Source organism: Centrocercus urophasianus, unplaced genomic scaffold, assembly GCF_019232065.1.
Source record: "Centrocercus urophasianus isolate 14NV4802_14NV808 unplaced genomic scaffold, USGS_Curo_1.0 seq_10, whole genome shotgun sequence".
In the NCBI taxonomy this organism is placed as follows: domain Eukaryota; kingdom Metazoa; phylum Chordata; class Aves; order Galliformes; family Phasianidae; genus Centrocercus; species Centrocercus urophasianus.
In genome coordinates, this window is record NW_024884142.1 from 28,551,571 (window position 1) to 28,565,986 (window position 14,416).

A 14,416-nucleotide genomic window follows, 5' to 3' on the forward strand; every position below is an offset into this window, starting at 1 on the left:
AGGGAAAGGAAGACTGAGTGACCTTAAACCTTGTTAGAATCAGAAAAAAAACAACCCATTGCCACAGATTTAGGCATTCACTGAAAGGATTTTTGGGGAAGTTTCACATTATCTCTTGGTAGTGAAGCTTCTTAACATTGTATCTAATACTCAGGTTTTGTGGAGGTTCCAATCTGGAACTCAATTTTCTACAACTTCAGATTCCTTTCTTCTCTAATGAATATAAAAAGAATTAAAATTCACATATCATTTTTCTTTATTTAAAGTTATGTTTAAGAATAATGATATTTGTCACTAATGCTTCTATATTATGGTAGCAGACGGCGATACCATTCTGTGATGGCAGTTTCTTTCAGATTTGGGGCTGTATGGTAGAAACACAGATGCAGAGACATCTGTGATGTGATTTGGAGGATAACCTGCTGTTTCATGAGGCTATAAGCGGTGCAGGATTTGGAGGTTTCTTTGTTGGCAGGTTTTGCTGATGTTACCATTATTGACTTGTGGCAAAGATGTAATGAAGAGAAATGGTATGAGTGGGAAAGTAAGTTGGAGTAGAAAACAGGAAAGAAAAATTATCACTGAGTCATATCAAGATAGCAGTGGTTGTGTGCTTGTTTGTTTGTTTTTAATATGCTGTGCAGAGGTAAATATTAGTACCTCTCTGAACTTGGAGATTTTCCCCAATCTAAAAGGTCTCATGAGGAAAAGATGCATATCTTAGCTTAGGAAGAGTAGGCTGATGGGCAGAATAGGCTGAAACCACTGCAATGAATGGCAGAGTCAGTGTCATGATTTATTAGTCTAAATAGAGATGGTGAAGATAAGAAAAGATCCTACACTAAGAGGTGAGAAATTTTGACTGAACCATGGGATGCACATGAAGAGCAGTGAATTGTGGCCAGGGACAAGTCTGAAATATAACCAGAATGGTTAACATTTTAAACGAACTACAGGGAGCTAAAATTGCTCCCTGTAATGAAAGGCAACAAGAAAGGAAGTGTTGATGACAAAGAAATTGAGTTTCTGGATAAGTGTTACTGGGATGAAAAGGCAATAATCTACAGATGATGTGGGAGGAATAAGTCAAAGGAACACATCCATGACATTAGAAAAAGGCAGGATGAAGGCAGAGCTTTGCACAAATTAAAAGCAAGCCAGCAAAGCATGGCTGATATTTCTGAGCCCAAAGTAGCAGAAGGGATGCAAGCTTGGGATTGTAAGAGATGGGCCAGAAGAGCGGGTCATCATTGGCCTCTTCTTCTAAAACACCTGGAGTACAAGGTGAGGACAGCAAAGTGAAGGAAAGCAGAGAATTGGTAAAGAACTGTGTCACAAAACCCCCAAACTAAACAATGCTTCAAGAGCAAAGCAGTAGAGAAGTTTGAAAAGCCAGGCAGCAAAAGATGTAGTATACATGCTGAGACATTGTACTGCGCCATGTCTAGCTAGTAACAAAGCTTATACTTCACTGTATTTATAGAAACCCTGCACTTCAGTAATTTTTATTTTATTCAAAATTAAATTGACCAAGATATGCCTATATTTTAATCAGATTTATAATGTTCCCATCTGCTTGGAATTTTAGACTCATGAACCCTTAAAAAGAGGAAAACATCTTGCATTACATTTTCTGAGCAGTCAGAATGCTTCTCATTTTTTTCCTCTAGTTTAAATTTAAATATATGTTTCTAAATTTACACGTTCAAAAACTTGATGTGAAACCTGCTTGGAATTTGGATGACTCTTTTTATCACGTTTCACTTAATTGCAACTACTGGGATTGAGGCATCAACCCTGCAGCTATTGGAAGTCGAAGGCCAAGAAAAAATAAAATTGCTTAAAAAAAAACCGAAGCCACATTTCTACTCTGCATTTGAGCTGCTGACATTTTCTACATAACACCAAGAGATGTCAGAAGACTGGCTGTTAAAGCAGTCTATGTTTGGAGCCTATTAAGTTGAATTCTGAGAGTGAAGGAAATGTGAAGACTTCTGGAGGGACTGGCATATACCATTACTTGTTTTATTTCAATTCTATAGAGAATCTTTTGGCCAAGATTTTCTCTTAAAATGTGACAGGTCCCTGAGAGCCTGCAATTTCACTCTTAATTTCTCTGTGCATTTGAAGCTCCTGCCCTTTTGGTGAAGAAGAGCTGAGAACTACTATCGGAGCCTCCTCATTACTGACAGTAGCCACTGCTGACCTGTCTTCCTCTTTGGCACCAGAAAATCTTTATTGCTTCACATTATGTTGCTAGAGAGATTCAGATCTGCTCTCCTTGTCAATAAAGGTGTAGCTTCCCTGAGGTCTTTGGAGTTACACCAGGGTAAAGTTATCTGGAAGGAGGAGAGGGCTCTGAGAGTATTGCTCAGGTCACTTTGATGCCAGCTAACACAGTCAGAATTATCTTGGTTTTGCTTCCTGAGTGCTCAACTTGTCTTCCCATGCAGTAGTAAATTTATGGAGCAAATTGGTTTTCCGTGAGCTGAACTGTCCCTGGAACTCCTCAGCATGCATAGATGGTCTGGCAGGACATCATTCTAGAGACCTCATTCCCCTCAGCCTTTAGTTCCAGCTCCTTAGAGGCACCATTCATGTATATCCTCCACAGCAATGAGTCTTCTGTATTGTGCTGGGCAAGGCAGGTCTATTAGCTGCTTCCTTCAATTGATCCCAGAGCCTTTTGTGTCTGCCAGTTTTGGATTATCATTAACATTGTTCCTGACTTCAAAGATAAATGGATGCATTTAAAGACATTTGAACAACTGTCATCTCTGAGCACAAAACATTACAGAACAATCTCTTTCGTTCAGCAGTTGGCTAGAGGTTTTCTGCAGAGGCTCCCATGAAGCTCAGCCTACACTACACTTAGTATCAGTGTTCCCCATTTCCCTGCATCTGCCTTCTCTCATGGTACAATCTTTCAATAGTACTGCTGTTGCCAGCCTCAAAGAGAGCTGGGGTGTGTATCAACCTGACTGGGAATGCTATACGACCAAAAAGATCCCTTGTCAAGACACTGAAAACTTAGATGAAGTAACTCAAGTGTACACAGCTGTGTCAGACAATGCACATCCTGAAAGGCAGATTTCAAGCAGAAATAACCCAGGATGCTGAAATCCCTTGATGTCACTGCCATGTGAAGTACTTTGCAGTTAATTTAATTGAATTTATCTTTCCAGTGCTTCTTTTCAGGAGCTAAGTGAGCTTTTTACCTCAGTTTGGATCTGTGTTCTGACTTGTAGTGGTGAAGGATGCAGTGGGCAGGGGTAGCTGTTGCTGCTGGTGGTAGCACTGTGCACCAGATGCACAGGGTGCAATGCAAACACTTGTATTTTCCAGCACTTTATCTTAACTCAGACCCTAGATGACCAAAGTGCATTACAAATGGTTCACGCCTTAATGTAAGAGTAATCTGGTACTCTGATTAACTAAGCCAAGGTCACCACAAAATTCAGTGAAGCATATGTTTCTTCTGCATGAAAACATAAGAGGCGGAACGTTTCTCAACTTAAGCAGTAAAATATGACTTTTCCCAAGATCCCCCAATTATTGTCCTGTATCTGCGATAGTCAGAAAAATAACAGACCTTATTCCCCTCTCAAACTGGAATTGAGCAGGAGGTAATCCACCAATCTCAGGTCACTTGGAAGGTACACATGTAATGCAAATGAAGAATGAGACCTGTCGATTTTATGATTTTAACTCTTCTAAGCTTGAAGGAAAAAGACCACCTTGAAAATATCAATAGCTATTCCTGAGGCAAACGGAGAGAAATACGTAAACAGCCCAACCAGTGCTGAAGAACAGGTTTCCAGAGGGAAAAAGTATTATTGCCCAGAAACTGAGATGATACTTAAGAGGACAAAAAAAAAAAAAAAAAAAAAAGGGAAAAAAGAAAAAAGAAAAAAGAATTAAACCCCTAAATTACCTTCAGCAATGTATTCAAGGATATAATCACATCACTTTGCTCAGTCCAGCCTATCTTTCTCATCAGATTATTAAATATATACACCAGCAACCATTAATAATTTGCATATGTTGTAGTTGCTGATTTTATTCATCATTTCAAAAATCCTTAAGCCTGCTGTGTATTTTGATTATTTACCATTTTGCTTGAAGAAGACAGGCACCCAGAGCTCAGAAAAAGATCAGAGAGTCCAGCTTCCTTCAAGGCTATTTTTTCTCTTTAATCCTCAGGGACCTGATTGAATTTTTCTCTGTTTCTTATTATTTTACATTTATTATCCACATTCTATTTATTTATTTTGATTTATAAATTATACCACCATGCTAAGGGCAACTGTTCTCTGTGAATAATTTGTCCTGCGCCTGTGACATTTGTGCCAGCCTCATGTCTGTGTTCTGCTCCCATCTGAGCCCTCGGTCCCAAACTACTTTAGGCCACTGTATTGTTTAATTTTTTCCTCACTTGACTAAGCAGCCTGAAACCAACCGCATAATATTCTATTTGACATTAAGCTTCATATATACTTTACAGTCTGTGAGTTCTCAGGGGCAATAGCTGTCTTTTAAAATTATGTATAGCTGGGCCAGCATAATGGGGCCTCAGGCCTTTGGATGGCTCCCTCAGGCACTGCCACAATGCAGCATATATTTCTAACAGCAGAGGAGATGAACCACCAGGAGAGTGCTGAATTCTCTGTCCCTTGGTAGCTCCGCATCCCTGCTGGAACATGCACTACAGCTAAATATGAGTTCAATACAGGGGTAAGTGATGACATTTAAGGGCTTGTGGAGGTCAAAAGAGATGATCCAATGGTCCCTTTCAGCCTTCGATCCATGAATCTATGAATACAGATAACAGCAATTAAAAAGCAGCCCTGTGAACAGATATCGTCAGCCAGTGCTGCAGTGACACTGCAAGAGCACGGATGGAAATCCTTTTTAGGAGTGCAACCATGGAACGGCTCCGCTTTCAGTGATGAGGCATCACCTTGGGGAAACAAAAAAACTGCCTATGGGGAGGAAAAAGATAGATGCCTTTGGAATAATGTCGTTTTAGCTGAGCTGGAGGTATGAAGACTCTATTGCTGATTCCAAAGGGTTGCCACAAATAAATTAATTCATTCCCCAAACGCAATATTTAGAAGTGAGTAACCAGAAACACTAATCAGCATGGAAAAATTTTGAAGACTGCCTGCTGACTCTCCTTTAAATTTCCACCAGTTTTACCATTGGTCATTTCTGCTGGCCCTGGGTTCACACTGTAACTCAAAGTAAGTTGCAACTAAAAAAAAAAAAAAGAAAAAAAAAAAAAAAAAAAAAAAAAAAAAAAAAAAAAAGGAAATTATGCATAGGTTTGGTTTGGTCCAGACAAGATAATGATGAAGAATCCCAGGTACCCCAGCTATGGAAAAATGTGCCAATACCTTGCTTATGCCTAGACAAGGATTCCCCATGGAGAAGAGCTGGCAAGCAGTATGCACCCAGCCGTTAACTCTATGCCCTTGCTGCACCTTCACACAGCACTGCTGAAAGGCAATATATCATTCATTGCCATGGAAAAAGGAGCTGCCTTTTGCAACTAGCCTACTTGCTTAAACAGTAGGCATCAGCAGTAATTGGCAATGAGAGCAAAAAATAAACTTTGAGCAACCTCACCCTCCCACCAAATCCCTTCCCAAACATGTATTGTTTTGCAAGCAGATAATATTTCTAGTAATGAAGCAACAAGGCAAATACAGTTCAGTGCTCTGTAAACACAAATGCACTCAAACCAATACACAAGCCTCAGGATAAAACACTCTGATGAAGCACTTCTTCAGATGCCTCCTAGTGATGGAGTACACTTGCCAACACAAAACCAGGACTTTTCAAAAATTGCTTTATAATGCAAAAAGGCTAAAAGTCCTGGTTACAACTTTCCAAAACAAGTGATGCTTGGGTCCAAGTGGCAACAGGAAAGGCTAGAAATGTGCCTGCTGGCTGTTGGACCTTGCCTTTGCCTCAGCCCCCAAATGACCAAGCAACAGCTCTTCTTCACTTCCCGTGCTCTGCTCTGTGTTGGTACAGACACATCCCTAATTCTCTGCCATGATTTCATGAAATTTGTTTGATTTTCACCTGCACATTTCTACAAGGCCTGGCTTGTTTCTCCTACTGTAATGTGACACCTTCCTGACAGCTCTCTGTCAGCACCAGTGTTGCTGCTGCTTGGGGGAGCTGATGACGGTAAAGAGTCCGGGTAACCTCGAGCTGCACTGAGCAACCATAAGCCTGCAAAATTCTCATGAGAGCCAGTCAGCTCCAGACATCTCAGAAGTGCTGGCGAAATTGAATTTCACTGCAAAAGAGCAAAGCCAGGCAGAGGGCTGTGGAGAGTTGGGCTTTCTGTCTCTGCCATGGCAGAGGGCTTCGGGCAACAGCATGGGGGAAGCTCTCAGGCATTCACCACCAAATCCAGGGCCCCACAGGCTCTGGCTGCTCCACTAGCACCAGGCTGGCTCTCCCGGCTCTCACAGAGACAGGTGGATGCAGAGCTGAGCTCTCTGGTTTCACCAGCAGTCTGTTGCCATAGGCAACTGCCTATTTTGCCTATACCTAGAGCCAGCCCTGAGCAATACACGCAGCAGGATTGCTATGATGAGATTAGCACTCTTTATTATACTATCCCTTCTCTTATCACCAACCCCAGGCTCTCGCAATTTCAAGATAAGGAAATTTTCCTCATGTAGTCACCATGTTCTTGAACAGCACTTTAGAGAGAAGCAGTGAACACCATGGTATTCACATTTACATGGGAAACGTAGGGAGTCATTGCTATTCTTGTTCTCAGGTCCTCTGAACCTTTCAGTGTCCCAGCTCTGGTCTGGTTGCTTATCAGTTATGCCAGATTGAGTAGCTTGAGGGTGTCCTCTGCACTGGGCTAATACCAGGATAGGACCACAGCACCATAATCCCCTAACTGTAGTCCATAATCTTTGTAATTTGTTAAAAGAAAAAAAAATATTCCTCTTCTGATCCTTCTAAAGCACACAGGAATAACCTGTTGTTAGGCCAGCTGTTAGCCTGTGCAGCCCGTTCAGCAGCTGGTGCAGAGAGCTGTATCTGGTAAGTGTACCTGTTAGCTGATGGGAAGGTGAAACATCTCCAAAAGAGGTTGAGTCTCACTGAAAGCAAAAACAAGTCTTAGTCTCTACAGAATCAGCCACACAATCAACCAGAGTTGAACAAGTCACCGTTCACCAGCTGAGCAGCTCATCTGCAGGCCTGGACTTAACGAGGCGTCACCAAAGAAAACAGAGAGCTCCAGACTGGAAACAGTGAGCTTGAACCCCTTCTTGCATGCTTTCCACATAGATTCTTAATTCTTTACTGAAAGAACTTGTTGAGTCTGGAAAATACCTCATTGGATGTAGCTCAGACTGTCAAAGATACTGCTCTGTAACCAGGGTTAGGCATCTAATTCTCCTGAGAATTGGAGGCTTTAGATTCTTCAGTATATACATAGCTCCAAAAGTATGAGCCTCAAAATGAGTTCTGTAGAGAGATGTTTATGTAATGTGAAATGCTGTTGTACAAAACAACAAATATGGGCCTAAATTGACCTAACATTGACCTTTTTAATAATAGAAAAACATCAAAATAAACAAAGCACAATGCAAATGTCGATGATTTGGTTACGGTAGATTTGATCAAATAAAACAGACAATCTAATTAACCAGTGATTAGATTAAGTAGAAGTCTCTGTATTGAGTGATGGATAATTAACTGGAATTGTATTTACTTATTTTTATTGTACTGCAGAACAAGGCACATCTTTGCCTTTCTTTCCTTTCACTGCAGCCTTTTAATTAAACAAAATTATTCCGAATGTTCTACACAGATTCTAAGTCTCTAAGTAAACACAGTAAGTTGGAATGACAAAGGCAGCTCTATACTGAGATTTAGTCATAGATCAATACCACTTGGATAAATCTCATCCAACTGAGCAGCTACAAGCCTGGACTTTCAGAGCTGCTTGGCATTTATGGCTCCAACTGAGTGGAATGAGAACTGCAGGTGCTCAGCCCTTTGGAGAGCCATGCCCTTATTGTTCAAACGTAATTTATGCCTGAGAGCAAACAAACAAACGTGTTCAAGGCAACTCCTAATTTCTGCACCTGAGCCAACTGAGGTTCATTTTTATCAAAGCAAATGCACATAAGAGAAAAGTGCACCGCTGATCAACATCGAAGGCAGAAATGTATCTTGCTCTTTGAAATCCTTATCAGAATATGATGTGGTGACTTTTAAGTATAAGCTATGGAAGAGACAGTCTATTAAAGTCATTTAATTCCCTCCTTTTAAAAGCTCTATTCTGGAAGATTGGTTTGGCTCCCTATTACCACCAGGAAAACCCTGTACTATTGAAGAAGCCCTTTTAATAACACCGCTTGTCAAATGTTAGGTGTCATTTTAATTTTTTAACGTTTTATTAATTACATGTTTGCCAGAGGCTCTATAATGTCCTATAAAAACTCTGTCACAGCACAGTCGCCAAGTTCTCTGTACACATGGGCCATCTAGTCACATGTTCCTTTATTCAGAATATATAACAGCTGATCTGATGAAATATGTGCTGGCAGAATTTTCCCCCTAGCTGTAGGACTACTGTCTGTCTGTCTAGATGCTGTTACTGCTCTCATTACCATGGTATCTCAGTGCATCCAGACCCATGGATATCTGAGGAGGAGTTAATAAGCATTAGATCTTACTCGGTCTCTTCAGAGGATGCTTCTGCCAAACTGCAGGGGACAGCAGACGAAAACAGCGTGATTCCTGAGTGTGATGAGCTGTCTGAAGAACAGGATAGCAGGACAGTGCGGGAGCTCTGGCATCTATTTATCAGTGCCTTTCTATCTGCCTCTGGCCAGGTGGAAGGGCATTTGTGTCCTGGCTTATAAACAGTCGGATGCGCAGATGAGCAAAGCTACAGCTATTGCAAGCTCTGTGCTAGCAAGGATGCCAAGGAACACCATGTGAAGGCGGGTGGACTCTGGATGAGAGAACAGAAAGGCTCAAGTGCCAGGAGTAGACCTGGGGGCATTCCCTTAAGGAACAAACAGCAGCTGATTTTTGGTAACAGACAGAAAGTAAGGCCTCACTGCAGCAATTAGCTTTGTGACATGGTCTAATGTAGCAGCTAGATTTGGAACAGAAAGATGTGGCTTACAGGTTAGGAGCATGCCTGTGGCTGTTTTAAGACCATGTCTCTTTGGTCCTGACATAACAGCCCATGAATTTACCCATTTACCTAAAAAGATTCTTTTATGATGCAGACTCCATTTTCACTGGTATTGAGAGCAACTCACAAACAAAACTGCAACCTTTTTTAGTACTGCCAATGCTCAGGGCTTGGATCCTGATTCTCTCAGTGCTATGAAGAAAACATCTCTTGCCCTGCACGTGAGAAGGCTTCCAACTAATTGGACTTGCACCTAGTCCCTACTTAACATTTGGACAATCACTCTAACCGAAAGGGGCATAACAGTGGGACCAAACTGTGGCCTCTCATCAGTACAGATTTTGTAGGTCATTTTAGCAGTTGTTCTCTGTTTTCAATCTCCCTTCTCTTCACACAGAGTTCCCATGCCTCTAACCTTTCTCATTAAAGTCTGCTCACAGTGTTAGGATGATGAATGGGACTACATTAGAAAGTCTATGAATACATGTGAGTTCTCTGATATTTCTGGCACAAAATCTTTTAACAGGTATTGTTGAAAAGGCTGAGTGTCAAGAAGACAGGTATACCTCCTAAATAACATGAACAGAATCACATCACCAGGAAATTTTACATTTTGTTCTGCGTCTATTCTGTGTGATTAACAGAATTCAGCAGGTTCCCATGCATAAGCAGAAATCTCGGTTCAATTCCCTTGTCTTTCTCTTGACGCTACCAAGGCAAAGAATTACATATAAGCCACGGGACTTCAGAGTGTTTGACAGTATCCAGCAGCCTAGGTGTATCTTAGGCTGTGTCTTCTCCTCCTCTCCTACTCCTTCCTCCTTGTGTTCACTTCTGGAAGGCTAGATGTTTAGATGTAGGCAAGAGGGCCTTGCTGCCAATGAGGAAGGAGTTGTAGAAGATAAAGGAAAGTTACTCCAGTTTTGTTTGGAGGAAAAAACAGGTGAGAATAAGTAGATACAGAATATCATACCTCCTGAGAAATGCCGCATAAGAGAAACAGGAGAAGCAGTATCTAGTTTTTCTGCTCAGTTGTGATATATGCAGACAGCAGCCTAGGAACTGTTGGGGAACTCTAATGAATCTCTCTGAGTTGTGTCTATGGTGCTGATTGCCACTGTTCCCGCAGAAGCCACTTGTATTTGTGATTTGGAGATGTTTTCAGCAGGCAATGAAATATTAGCCGCTATTTAAAAAATGTACTGCATAATTGCAGAAGATAGCGTGTTCCCGTTCTAATTAGAAATGAATAACTAATACCTGAAGAAGCCTTGTGTAGCATCTGTAGGTAAATAGTGCTCTTTTTAAAGGAATCTATGGATGTAAAAATGCATATTAAGCTGGTGAATACTAAAGTTTAGATGCAAAATACTGAAGAAAAAGAATCACTATTCCACGGAGAAATCTAAGCAGAGTTTGAGATGTTTTTCTTAAAGAGATGCAAAATATACTGCTAGCAAATTATGCTCTTCTTAATTGCTTATATACCAATAGGGCAAGAACATTTTCTTCTTAAGAAAAGTTTGTCTCCAGCTCTTCATGCCACATTCACAAAAACATTTAGATATGGCAATGCTTCTCCTTCCACCAATGTGTGTCTTTGTATAGCAACTGTGCTTGAAGTCATTCTACAGTACAGGGCCCAACTGGCTTGACCCATGCACAGTGACTCTTAAAACCCCTAAACATCATGACTGTAGCAACCTATTTATTGGGAATGGGAGTGTTTCCAATAATCACCTCAGCTAGCTCACTGCTAGTCTTGAGATGTGCCCAAACTGCTGGGATATGACAGGGGAATGTAGCCTTATTCACCATGTAGCCAGTCATTTGACACATGTATAGCCAGACAGCAGATACTATATGATATTATATACGTTGAAGATGTTTGCTGAAAGTACCAATACTGTGTCTAAATCCATACTTTTGTAGATTTCTTCTTTAACTTATGCAAAGCTCCCATTTCTTTCCCATACTAGAATTTATAGCATGTAATCATTTTTATCTGTGCTGTGGTAATGCTGTGTCTCTACAGAAAGTGCTCACGAACTGAGTAATGAACTTTAAATCAACTGAAAAAATGCCACTGAATTGTGAATAGAACTAGATCTGGACCCTGTGTAAAAAATGCAACAGTTCTGCAACTTAATTTCATTCCTGCATTTGGTGAGGTGTTAATAGGACTACAAGGGCGAAGTTCAGGGCTTTGATTAAGCACAAACAACTCTTCTCTAGTCAGAACTGCATGTGCCATTCAAATTTGATTCTGGCTTCAAATATCTGTATACCATCTTTTCATTGCCTTCTTTGCATAAACGTACAATCCTGAAAGATGTTTGAACAAACTTATTGTATAGAGAGGAATAGAAACATATACAGGGTAAGGCTTCAGGCTTGCAAACAACAGCAATACCTGAAAAACCCTCTGTTCTGCTATTGATCCAAAGGAGTGCTGGAAACATTACTATGGCAACAATTCTTACCCAGTGGAAGAAGTATGCCATTATCTGTGCATAGGAAAAAAAGAAGAGGGGGTGTTTTTCAGAGCTGTTGCCTACCTCCCCCGGACCACTACAGTAGTGTTGACCTTTGGGCATGAGCTCCTGCTGCAGAAGCTTTCAGTGAGATATGACCTACAGAATTATTTATTGGCCCATGCACAGAGAATAAAGCAACTGCACTGTGTAAAAGAGTCCTGACACAGAAAACAGCACTGCACGGAACTCCTGTTTTCTAAGAGTATCAAACACCTTCCTTACAATGTTAACAAGCTGAGTTCTCATTGTGAATAAAGAAGACAAGAGTGCTCTGGCTCACTGTGTTGTTCATGCCATGTGGTTGGATGTCACTTGAACCGTTCACAAGTACTGTTATTAACTCAGAAAACTAACGAGCATCTAATTTTGCCACATTCTTATTGCGAATCAGTTCATGATAAAGTACAAATCTGCTGGTGTTGTGGTAATGGCATTATTTGGCCTATTAATTAGCAACTAGAATAATAAAGCCAGCAAGAAACCATTTCATATTATATGGCTAAATTGAACGCCCAAATCCCATATAGCCTGAAGGCAGAATTGTGAGCTAATCATGTTCCAGGTGTTCGTGACACTTAAGAAGTTGTCTGTGGCTCCTAGCTGCATATGTCATTCTCTGCTTTACGTACGGGTAACGTAAAGGAGGACTGTGACTCTGCCCACCGTCCCTAACTCTGGGGATGGGAGTGACACTGGCTATAAGTCCAGGAAGAGTGTTCTTCCTGTAAATGGCTGAGGAAAATGGTTGTGTGGGAGATGGTGTCAAACTAGGAGAGAAAAGGACCAGCCTGGAAGAAAGCTTCCAAATACACACTCCCACTGCAGCAACACTTTATGGCTGTCCTGAGGTTGGGGAGAAGAACAAGCAGCTGCAAGCTCTTTCCAAGCTGTTTGTTTTCCAGACTTCTCTCTGGGCAGCTAGTGGCACAGCCAGCTGTGAAAGCAATGCAAGTAGGTGTAACAGCTCTGCCCACTCGGAGCTCAATGCTGCTCCAGAGACACTGCACAGCAGAAGCCGAGTGCATCTTGCCCATTGCTGTTGCTAATGTTATCCCTTTATTTTTCAGAACAGAATAATACAAAGAGTTATAAAGCAAGAGGGAGAACTTGGGCAGAAGACAAGATTTAGGAAGAGTCTGAGACTAAGACCAACTATGTGAAGGAACGGAAAAGACATTTGTACTAATACACAAAATATACAAAATGTCATCTGGGTGTTTATTATGTCTCTGCTGAAAATCCTCCTGATTATTCTGTAGAGATAATAAAGACCTATTTCTTCCAGAGAAATATGTATCCCTACTGGCCCTGGACATTATTCCTCTTTCCTTTATGGTAGCTTTTTCCTCATCCCATTTCAAGCAGCTACAAGTGCCACAAGATATGCATGCATCAGTGTGTATGCACAGATACATATAATGCACATATAGATATATCTACAAAAGCATGTTGAAAATGTCTCATTGAAAGAAAAACTAGAATTGGATGCACACTTGAACTTATTCACTCAGTCATTTTCTCTTCCCTAGAGATAGCTCTTTCTATTCAATATTTACTGTTTTCCAGTTCTAGATGACTTTGGGTCCTGAAGATATAGAAACAGGAGCTATTACTATCACTACTATTTTAACAACATTGACTCTGACAGTTTCATGAAGTTTACTGAATGAGCAATGGTTCATTTCCCATCAGACAGCATTTTCACACTTCTCCAACTTCCTCTGCGTTCAGTGGTGCAGTATCTGAGGGCATACCAAGTACTTCATAAAAGCAATAACCTTTCCCTTCTACCCTTTTGGAAAACAGATTGATTGGTTACAGGAATTTTCTTCCACATCTTCTATGGGAAGACATGACTAAGGAAAGGCTAAGTTAGGGGGGTAAAACACACGGACGATCTGAAAGTGCAGTGAAGCCTTTGCTCCTTTCCAGCTCTTATAAAAGCAGGTTTCACACCCTCCAAGTCAAGCTCTGCACTTGCAAGCATCCCTACTGATTGCATTTTGTTTTGCTGGGAAATCTTGCTGGAAGTTGTCCTAGTTGAGGGGACACTCCCCAATAGCTCAGTGTTTTTGGAACACCAGAGACCATAATACAGGCTCTATAGAATCATAGAATCATAGAATCACCAAGGTTGGAAAAGACCTAAAAGATCATCCAGTCCAACCGTTCACCTATTCCCAATAGCTCCCACTAAACCATGTCCCTCAACACAACATCCAGCCTTTCCTTGAACACCCCCAGGGTCGGTGACTCCACCACCTCCCTGGGCAGTCCATTCCAGGACATATGCACAAGGTGGGAGCATCACTTGCACAACCCACCCTGGCCTGCTCGATGTCAGCATGGCTTGAGCATATCTCACTGTTCTGCACACCCAGCAGACTTTAATCACCACCCTCCCCTTGGCACATGGCTGCTTTACTTGGCTGTGTCCAGACCCTCTGCACAGGGCTCTGTTACACTGGACACCGTGCACCAGAAAGGCACCGTGAAAAACCTAAAATGGCATTTTAAGTGACAGAAGCCAGCCGCAAAGATTCAAACCCAAACAGTTGTGCTTTTCTGTTTGTTTGTTTGTTTGCTCATTTGTTTGTTTTCTGGACTTTGGAGAAGAACGTTATTTCAGGGCCACTCCCGATGGAGTGCTATTAAGTCTACTGCACATTTTATTAGGAAACAGGGG